The sequence below is a fragment of the Haliaeetus albicilla genome, chromosome 14 (genome assembly GCF_947461875.1).
Source record: "Haliaeetus albicilla chromosome 14, bHalAlb1.1, whole genome shotgun sequence".
Taxonomy (NCBI): Eukaryota; Metazoa; Chordata; class Aves; order Accipitriformes; family Accipitridae; genus Haliaeetus; species Haliaeetus albicilla.
This window is the reverse complement of record NC_091496.1, coordinates 31,381,988-31,392,681: the sequence shown is the minus strand read 5'-3', so window position 1 is coordinate 31,392,681 and position 10,694 is coordinate 31,381,988.

Below are 10,694 nucleotides of genomic sequence, written 5' to 3'. Positions count from 1 at the left end.
AGGGAATCTCTGGAGCACCTCCCCCCTCCTTCTGCACTGACCTGGGGGTCTGCAGGGCTGTTGCTCTCACATGTTCTCACTCCTGTCTCCCAGGTGCTGTGCAGCAACTTTCTTACCATTTTTTAAATCTGTTCTCCCAGAGGCACTACCACCGTCACTGATGGGCTCGGCCTTGGCCAGTGGTGGGTCCGTCTTGGAGCCGGCTGGCATTGGCTCTGTTGGACATGGGGAAGCTTCCAGCAGCTTCTCACAGAAGCCACCCCTGTAGCCCCCCCACTACCAAAACCTTGCCACGCAAACCCAATACGGTTGTGCTCCCCCAGGTCTGCTGCACGCTCAGAATGTGACCGATCACCCAGAGATGAAAGTGCTTAATGTATCACATGTGATGAACAAGACAAATCAGAAAACTGGCTTGGGTAAAAAAAAAAATGTATCTGAACCAAGGTTTGAAACCAAGTGCATATACACCTTCAGACATACAAATAAATTTTGCATTTAACGTAAAGGCGAGTTGGAGGAGAAGGTACTTAAAAAGCTTCTTCATGTCCTAGGCTACTTAGGACTAGACCACTTACTACAAGAATAAAAATACAGTGACGTGCAAGCACGATTATTGCCCAATCCTACAGCATCCCTATCAACAAACAAGTTTATCGCATCTACTTGGTTTGAAGAGCGGTTTGGCAAAAGGCTGCATCATGTGAAAACCTGTGGTTTCCTTTGTGGTCTCTGGAGAACACGGGGACTATTTCTCCCTGGGTAGGCTTTAAAACACTATTTCCAAACACCTTAATGTGTCACAGGCAGAACGATGTTTATGAACCATTTCCAAGCTATGTGACGTTACCCCAATGATCGTGTGTGCTGCCAGTTGTTCGGTTGCTGTGTAATTGAGTGGCACATTTGCAGTCTGCCTCAGTACCAAGCAAATGCATTTAAGGAAGCATAGGCTGCAGAAGACAGGCAGTTACTAAGCAAGCTTTCTGCAGCACATACGCTACAGAACAGCGAATTGTAACAGAGAGATGAAAATACAGGTTTGAGGGTCAGTGAACAATGCCAATTTGTATGACACAATTACAGAAGCATTTGTGCTAATTTTTTCCTCCCTCCCTGAGAACATCTACAAACTACGTAATAACTATTAAAGTTTGCAGCTTGTTCCTTGGCAGATGAACAGTTCAAATTTTAAGCTGCTTATATGACTTTTTTTTTTTTTAATGTCTGTGGTTTGAAACTGATTGCTGCCTGAACAATCTGGCACCTCTTTCTTCCCAAGCCTTGTTTTTTTTTTCTGAAGTTTGAGATTGTTCTGTTCGAAATTAAAGTTTCAATGATTGACTCAAAGCCAATGAGTATCTAGTGGGTGACAACAACCTGCCACCTTTTGGGGATCCTAATCTTAGGTCTGGCTGAAGACATCAGGATTCCAAGTAATGCAGGGGTCTAGGAGAACCCTTGTGAACTGTCCTCAGGGACTGCCCTGGTCCCTGGCATGCTCTACATAATATCTGGAGGAAAGGGTGATATACATCTTATTCTTATGTGAGGGGTATGTGGCCATATAAGTGGATTTCTAGTCCTTACTGATTTGTTTGTCAGACAGGGAGAGAATGTTATATAAACCAGTTATTCTCTTCATTATCCCCTTATCATCTACACTATGAAAAAGGCCTTTAAAACAGTCTTTGAAAGATGATTATACCGAGTTCTGTATAAACAGATAAAAACTATTCCTTCCATAAAATATTCACCACTTTATTTAAGATTAAACGCAACATTATCAGGTGGCCAAAGATTGAAACTGTGAATCATTTTCAGTCGGACAGTAATCTGAAATTATGAATATTTTCCTAACATAGTTTGTTTTATTTTCACTCTATACATCAGCTGTTGAACACAGAGATTTCCAGCCTGTCCCATCCTTCAGCAGTCTCAGCCCAGATACCAAAACATGACTCCAAAAGAGCAACACTGCACTGGCAATTAACGCTCGCAAGTAAATGAGTGCATCTCTTTCTGCCTTCATCAACTACCCATGGAACAAATACTACTGTGAACCTTTCCGATATCTTCAAGTTGCAATGTAGTGTGATATACAATATGTATTTTAGATACCCATAGTTGTGTGGTTAAAGAAAGAGGCCAAGATATGTGCAATCTTAGCAAAAATAGCTTTTGAAGTGTAAGCCTTTAAAAGAACAGCTTGTTTATTGAAGAACAGACATTAATTACAGGTATAACTTTAAATACGAATTAGTTATACTATATTCTCATTCTTAAAGGTACTTGTGTCTTCCTGAATATGAAAATCGTGGGACTGAAATGGGTAAGCAAAGAAAGAAATGAGACGGGGGGGGAAAGGAGTGAGAGCCTTAAAAGTTTGCTTTAAATAAAGATGAGAATACAATAATCATGGAGAATAAACAGGAACGGTACCAAGGATACCAGTGAGTCCACTTCCTCACTTCAACCTAGCTTAATAGCTTCAGCTGTTAAGGTTCTCACTATTTTTGTGTATGTCTATTTGGAAAAGCATGTTGATGGCTTATTCTGAGAAATTTGTCATAGGGCAACAACATTAATTCTTTTATAAAGTATTCTTAAATGGGAACTACAGCAAGTTGTAAGAGTGTGAAGCTTGTAAGGTTGTCTCAGTTCTAATTTTAATATCCTAACAAGCCAGCCTACGTCAAAGAAACTGGGTGTTAAATAAAAGTGCCGATAAATCATCCCTATTTTCATTAAGCATGCTATACTCGTCTTATTGAATGTCAATTAAATGAACAGAGGCTTCTCAAACTAATAAGGATCCAATTACATGTTGAGGGCTTGTCTCTGATCTCTGTTTGAAGAAAGTGAACTGTGAAAGTAGTTTTATCCCTCAATTTGATTGCGAGTGTGCTAGATTGTGGTACCTTGCTAGTGGTATTCGCCCCAGTTCAACCGCCAAGGGGACCTGCAAGCGGGAAGAAGAAATAGGGCTGGAAATCAGAAGCCAGCTCAGGCACTGGGCGCTGGGGCGGCAGACACTGGGGCTCGGCTGCAGACGGAGCCAGGACGACGGGTCCGAGCAAGACCCGCAGCAGGACTGGATATTTGCTGTGGATTTGTGGTCAAGCGCGTGATTACTAGAGGAAAATGGGCAGGCATCAGTAAGCATTCGTGAGGCCAGAACAGCTGTCTCCCATCCTCCTTACTGGGTTATTCCTCAGATTTGAGATAAAGATTACTTTTGACTTTCCTTTAACATTGCCAGAGAAGTGTGTATAAAGTATTCCTTTTTTTTATAGTTTGTAGCTATCATCATAAAGGAATTTATGGGATTTCCTGGGAATCCTTCATTTGATGCTGTAGGGGACGATGAGTGCGGGCTTTGTTTGTTGGTTTTGTCTGAGAGAATCAAATCAATTGGAGAATTTGGTTCAAGTTCGGTGAAAGGTTTCAGCTAAAAAGGTGTAAGAAAAAGACTGCAAAATGTCAGAATGATCAGGTTTGTATTTAAAGTTTATAAATTCATGAAAAAATAAATAAGGATTCATCTGCAAAAATGAAACAAGATTATTTGTTTTCAATTTTATCTTTCAATAAATTAGAAGAATCTCTCCATTTTGAATTGATCTCAATTTAATATTGTTGTCAATTCCCTAGCTTAAAAAATATGCATTATTTAAACAACTCTGCCGCCGGGAGAATAGTTGGCCCAACGTGCTACCAAATACGAAAGGACAGGGTATACCACAGATTTCAGAAGAATGCTCTGAGATCACTGTCTGGGTAGTCATTGCTCAGCCCTCATACCACCTCTTGAAATGACCGCAGAGATGACTGGGGACTCAGCAAATATAGATAGTGTTATAACCCCTCTGTAACCATATGTCTATGTCAGTTTTGTGTCTCCTTTATGCTGTTACGGCCAACTGAGCTTCTGAAGGATATTTCTGCTAGATACACTGTTCTTCTGAATAGCTACTAAAACCCGCATTATGTGAAAAAGAATTACAAGCTAAAACTTCTTGGACTTCAAATGCAAATGAAAAAGAAGTTAATAACCAGGCAACATGATTGTTGAATCATAAATCTATCATGGAATAATAATATGAAAAACCTCCGTGTGTAAATAATGCCTTTATGTTTTGAAATTTGTCATACCAAGTGGCATGCTAGCAATATGAACTGGGGGTTCCGGCAATTTTTAGCACACAGGTACTTCACAGTATAATAAAGAAAATGACCTGGTATTCTTCCCACAGGAAATGCATCCTACAGGAGACGGCATAGTTCATTGAAAAGGCACATTACTGAGAGGTAAGTCCTACGTCGCAACACTCAATCATTTTCTCCAGAAATGTGTTGAAGTATTGCATTTCATGCTGTTCCTTTATGAAAAACATGCCCATCAAAAATTGAGAATTTGTACTAACTTATACTAGGATTAACTTTAAATGAAAAGGTCTAGATATTGTATCACAGAATCATACAATTATTTAGGTTAGAAAGGATGTCTGGAGGAGATGGAATCTAACCCCCTGCTCAGAACAGGTCTAATTAGTTCAGGTTGCTCAGGGACTTGTCCAGCAGAGTATGCTGCATAGATCATAAGCTTCATCAATTCTATTTTTGGCTCAAAGCCCTGTGTTTGTAACTAGGCAAGACCTACTGATGGAGAATTTAAGGATGCTCATTTACTCTATTTTTCACTGTCAATTTTCTAAGACCATAACACTTGTGTATTATATTTCCCAAGCACACTTGAGTTATGCCAGTATACAAATAGTCAAGAAGCTGTCTGCTGTGCAGGATTTCATCATGACTTAATGCATCTGAACTAGAGTTACGTGAAGTAGTTTTTAGAATACTACAAAGTTCTGCCAATGTAGTGGAAAACCTTTTATGGATCCTGCAGACCTGTTGAGGTTTTCTTGTTTTGTTTTGTTTTGTTCTCAGATTGCAATTTATGCTATTTCTATTTATTTCTACTTTTTGGCAGCAAGAATTTTAACAGGATGGGAAGATTGGTCTGCATGCGTTCTCAGAGCTACTTCCTCACTACTGCTGACCTGCTACTAGCACACTGCTAGAACGGAGGTTTAGTGAATAAAGTGAAAATGATCACTCAGCTCTCTGGAGTCACTCATTGTGTCTGATTGCCTGAACCTGGCCCACAAAAGTTCATGCTGCCTTACTCTTGGTATGTATTTTGGAAGGCAAGATCTAATTTAGGCCACAGCTCTACTCTTGATCCTGGCAGTGCTTGATTTTGATTTCACTCTTTGGGTCAGGTACAAGCCCGGCCACATCTGAACGTGGCAGTGGGAGGAGGACACCATACTCTCCTCACCCTTTCTGCCTCCATGTTGAATATGTCCTTGTATCCACAAATCAGAGAAGTGACCGTGCTGTCCTCCAGCATTTTCTCAGCCTGAATGGCTGGAGAATCAGGCTGGTGAGGGTACACCAGCCCTGTGGCAGAGATGGCATAGGAGACCCAGATGGGAGGTTTCATATGTAGTTGAGGGGAGGACAGAGGGCAGGTGTCGTGGTTTAACCCCAGCCAGCAACTAAGCACCACGCAGCCGCTCACTCACTCCCCCCCCATCCAGTGGGATGGGGGAGAAAATCAGGAAAAGAAGTAAAACTCCTGGGTTGAGATAAGAACGATTTAATAGAACAGAAAAGAAGAGACTAATAATGATAATGATAACACTAATAAAATGACAACAGTAGTAATAAAAGGATTGAAATGTACAAATGATGCACAGGGCAATCGCTCACCACCCGCCGACCGACACCCAGCCAGTCCCCAAGCGGCGAAAAAACCCTGCCCCCCCCCACTTCCCAGTTCCTAAACTAGATGGGACGTCACATGGTATGGAATACACTGTTGGCCAGTTTGGGTCAGGTGCCCTGGCTGGGCATGAGAAGCTGAAAAATCCTTGACTGTAGTCTAAACACTACTGAGCAACAACTGAAAACATCAGTGTTATCAACATTCTTCACATACTGAACTCAAAACATAGCACTGTACCAGCTACTAGGAAGACAGTTAACTACATCCCAGATGAAACCAGGACAGCAGGTCAGAGCAGGAGCCTATCTTCAATATTTGGAGATGTTCTCCAGAAAAATCACCCTTCTGTTAACTATTTGGACAGCCTACACAGGTTAACTGACTAATAGAGTTACCTAAAGCTACCCTGTATTACTTGTCTGCTCCACACACACAGAGGGATATAATTCTTTGAAAAGCGGTCTCAAAAATGTCCAAAATGACAGCAAGATGGGTAAGGGATTAGCAGGCATGACACCTTGAGGGGTCCACATAAGCGCTGAGTGGGAAAAGTTAATACTGTGGGTGACAAAACTGAGTTTTGGGTAGCAAGACCTTCTTGTCTGGATAAGTCTAAATGTTCAGTGAGAAAGGTCATGATGGGGGAGATACAGACAGAACATTTTTCTTCTTTAACGGGGGCAGACAGCATTAGAAGGGGATTCACTTATCACTAATTGTCTGACAAGTAGGCTAGATTTTTACAAATGGAGGAGTAATAGTAAGATGGCTAACGTCCTTGTGACAACCAAGTGACAGATTATTTCTTGTCCTTGTTTCTTTGAGACAGATTAGTGAACAAAGGAAGTGTGATAAATATATTGAAACTTTATTTAATTTAAACATTAAATATTAAATATTAATGGGTTTGGTGATTTATATAGAATCATAGAATCATTTAGGTTGGAAAAGACCTTTAAGATCATCAAGTCCAACTGTTAACCTAACGCTGCCAAGTCCACCACTAAACCATGTCCACATCTACACATCTTTAAAATACCTCCAGGGATGGTGACTCAACCACTTCCCTGGGCAGCCTGTTACAATGCTTGATAACCCTTTGAGTGAAGAAATTTTTCCTAATACCCAATCTAAACCTCCCCTGGCACAAACTGAGGACATTTCGTCTTGTCCTATCACTTGCTACTTAGGAGAAGAGACCAGGACCCACCTCACTACACCCTCCTTTCAGGCAGTTGTAGAGAGCGATAAGGTCTCCCCTCAGCCTCCTCTTCTCCAGACTAAACAACCCCAGTTCCCTCAGCCGCTTCTCACAGGACTTGTTCTCTAGACACTTCACCAGCTTGGTTGCCCTTCTCTGGACACGCTCCAGCACCTCAATGTCTTTCCTGCAGTGAGGGGCCCAAAACTGAACACAGGACTCGAGGTGTGGCCTCACTAGTGCCCAGTAAAGGGGGACAATCACCTCCCTGCTTCTGCTGGCCACACTATTTCTGATACAGGCCAGGATGCTGCTGGCCTTCTTCAGTTGGGCTATTGATTCTGCCACCTTTTAGTGGGGGAAGCCTTAATTGCTATGTGACCATTCTCAGGTGCTTCCGTGGTTTCTAACATAACAATAATCCTTGCATCTTTGCTGCTGCATGGCTCTCCATCCCCTACCTCCACTGACCCAGCAGACCGAAGGACCTCGCTAACACACCGTCCCTCAAACATTGGCATGCTGCCCCCAGGCTTACCCCTAGTGAGCCTGGTTTCATCCTTCTTCTCCTTCAAATCTAGTCTGAAGCCACTTCAATGAGCCCTGCTAACTCCTGTGCAAAGTTCCTTTTCCCCCTTCAAGACAGGTGTGCCCTGTCTGTCACCAGCAGGCCTGGTGTTGTGTAGACTGACCCATGATCAAAACCACCAAAATTCTGCTGGTGACACCAGGCTCGGAGCCAGGTATTGATCTTCTGGCTCTTCCCATTTCGTCCTTCATCATTCCCTGCAACTGGAAGGCTAGAGGAGAACATTACTTGTGCTCCCAATCCCTTAACCAGTCATCCCAAGGCCCTGAAGTCTCTCTTGATTGCCCTTGGACTTGTTTAACTTCATCGCTGCCTACATGAAAAATCAGTAATGGATAATGATCTGAGGGACGTACCAGGGTAGGAAGTTTTCTCTTCACATCTTTAACCCAGACCCCAGGGACACAGCAGACGTCCCTAAGAAGCGGGTCTGGTCTGCATGTTGGGCCTTCTGTTGCCTTCAGAAGGGAGTCTCCTATGACAATGTCCCGTCTGTTTTTCTTTACGGAAGCGGTTTTGACGCAGAGCGTAGGCCGACTTAACCTCGGTGACACCTCCAGGCTCAATGAACCATCGTCCTCGGCGTTGTTCGGTTCCACTTGCAGAGCCTCGTACCTACTATGCGAGGGCACCTGGAACGGTGGGGTGGTCACAGAGGAGACGCACCTGCTGCACCGGGCGGGAACTCGTGGCTGTTGCCTCCATCCCTTGAGTCACGGTGTTCAGCCAGGTGGAGAGAGGACAGGCAGTCCTCCGTATCACGCGTCCTGTCTGCCTGACGGGCCTGTCTCGGGGAAAGTAGGGTGCGATTCCAGTAGTCTCTTTCTCTTTCTCTATCACACACCCTGATACTCCTCAACCCACTTACCTTGTTAAGACCTTGACATTTTAAACCATTTCTTTTTTCTAGTACTTTGAGGAAATGAAAAGAACATTATAACTTTATGGACCCTTTAGATAGAAAATACTCAGGGAACTTTTAGAAATTCTTATTTTGACAGTAAGGCACCAAACCCCATTTCAAACTGCCTCTCCATTTATTTACGGTATTTCTACTGTACCTGCTATATAAAGCACCAAAGACTGACTGCAGTGAAGTCTGGTAATAAAATAGCTTTCTGGTGTGTTTGAAATAAACAGCTCGACGAACTTGACAACCGACCTTTGCACATATCTTAACAACAGGCAAGCAGAAACCAGGGGGTTTCTTTCGTGTTTATTGCTTGAGGAAGGTGCTGGCAGTGGCTCTGCAGCCGTAGCTGGTAGCTCTGTCTTCTTCGTTCAGAGTTGTGTGTCTGGGGATCCGTGTGATGAAGGGTTCAGCAAGGCACCCTCGGGATGATCCCAGTACCCCGACGTTTGGACTAAGGTTGTGGAGCACTGCTTTGCCTGTGTCTGGGGCTCAGTTTCCACAGGGAACATGAGTTATCTCCTCACAGACTTTACTGGCATCTTCACAGAAGTTTCCCTGAGGCTGTGATAGGCTCATCGAGTATAATCTGGCAGCTGAGGCACTGTGCCAGCAGCATTTTCAGGGGTGCCTGCACAGCCCACCCTTGGCAGGGTGGCCTGAATAACAACTGCTGTCGGACGGGAGTGTGAGTGTACATGGGGTGTGCAAGTAAGATACCCCAAACTCTATGAGAGGGCGTCTGCCCGACTGACCATGCTGAAGAGGAGCCTAAATGTTGGCCAGATTAAACAGGAACCAGGGAACTAGGAAAAGACTTTTGAGACAAAGGAGTCAGCTTGAGAAGCAGTATAAGGATGAAAATTTGTAACAGTGGGGAGTTCCCACTCGCTTGGAGTGGGAATGGAGCAATAGTGTAAATCTGGTTTGACACTATCAGAAGCTGCCTCACCAGCATTGCCATTTCTGCCTCTGTCTGACGGCATGTCCTCCCCTTTGGACGTGATGAGCAGCCTGCACCCATCAGCTGGAGTGGCAGCGTGGGGTGCACCAAGGAAGGACCCACTCCTCGAGCGAGCTTAGATGACCTTGTGGGATGATCTGTGACTGGCTTTGAATTAGGGGGCTGTAGGGAGCAGCATGGGATGTGGAGCACCCACATCTGCAACGGGAGGGATGTGCAAGCGGGGCAACCCTCACTCTCAGGAGAGTCTGGTGCATATAACCCACACAGGTGAGGGCACGTGGGATGTGCGTGCACCCAAGTGTGTTTGGGTGCTGGCATGTATCAGAGGGAGTAGAACTTTTTAGTATTTGTCATAGGGGGGTGGTTAGAAATTTGTAGGTATATGTTAACATTTTCTAAGTGTCTGGTATTGTGGTATATCTGTTGTATTGCTGGTCTTGATTTTGAGTGGTATTGATCCCGAGCTCACTGGCTGGCAATCAATTATGTGTAGCTTTGATCTTGATTTTATTTAAACTATGTGAATTGAACATCTTTTCCCTATAACAAGTGTCTGTCAAGACATAACACAGTCAATGTATAATAGCTGAGCAGAGTTCAGAGGTGATGTGATTTCAGAAGGGATCCTCCAGAAAGTTAGGGCTGTCTGCTTACAGCTAATGTTGTATTAATCATGCCTCCTTGGTGAAGCTGGGAAGGGAAGACTATGTGACGGCTACCTGCAGGGCTGAGGTATCCAGCTCAGGGGCCTCCCCCTCAGTCAGCTAATGCTTCTGTAGGAGAACGAGGCTGCTCTGCTTCTTGTTTTCCTTCATTTCTTCCACTCACAGTTTCTTCAATTTATTAGCTTAAAGTCAACCGAGTTACAATCAGCCTCTTTTGCCTGTCTTTGATTGTTGATTGCCTTTTACCATATTCTTCTCTTCCTTCTAATTCTCACTCTGAGTCTTGTCTCCTAAGCCCAAAACATCTCCAGAAAGCTCTTGTGTCCTTCAGCTCTCTTTTCTTAGCCTGCCTCCTTCCTCTCTTCTCTCAAGTAATCTACCGCACACATCAGGACGTAGCTTACTTCGTTTCACTCCCAACATTACGTGAAATCTTCACTGGGATTTGTGTGGACACGGATGTGGGTCATATTCCAAGCAGAAATGTCTTTTATCGATTGCAGGTTTGACTGAGAGGAAAGGGTGAAACTGGGTGATTGGACAGCCAAGACAGGTGGCAAACTTTCTA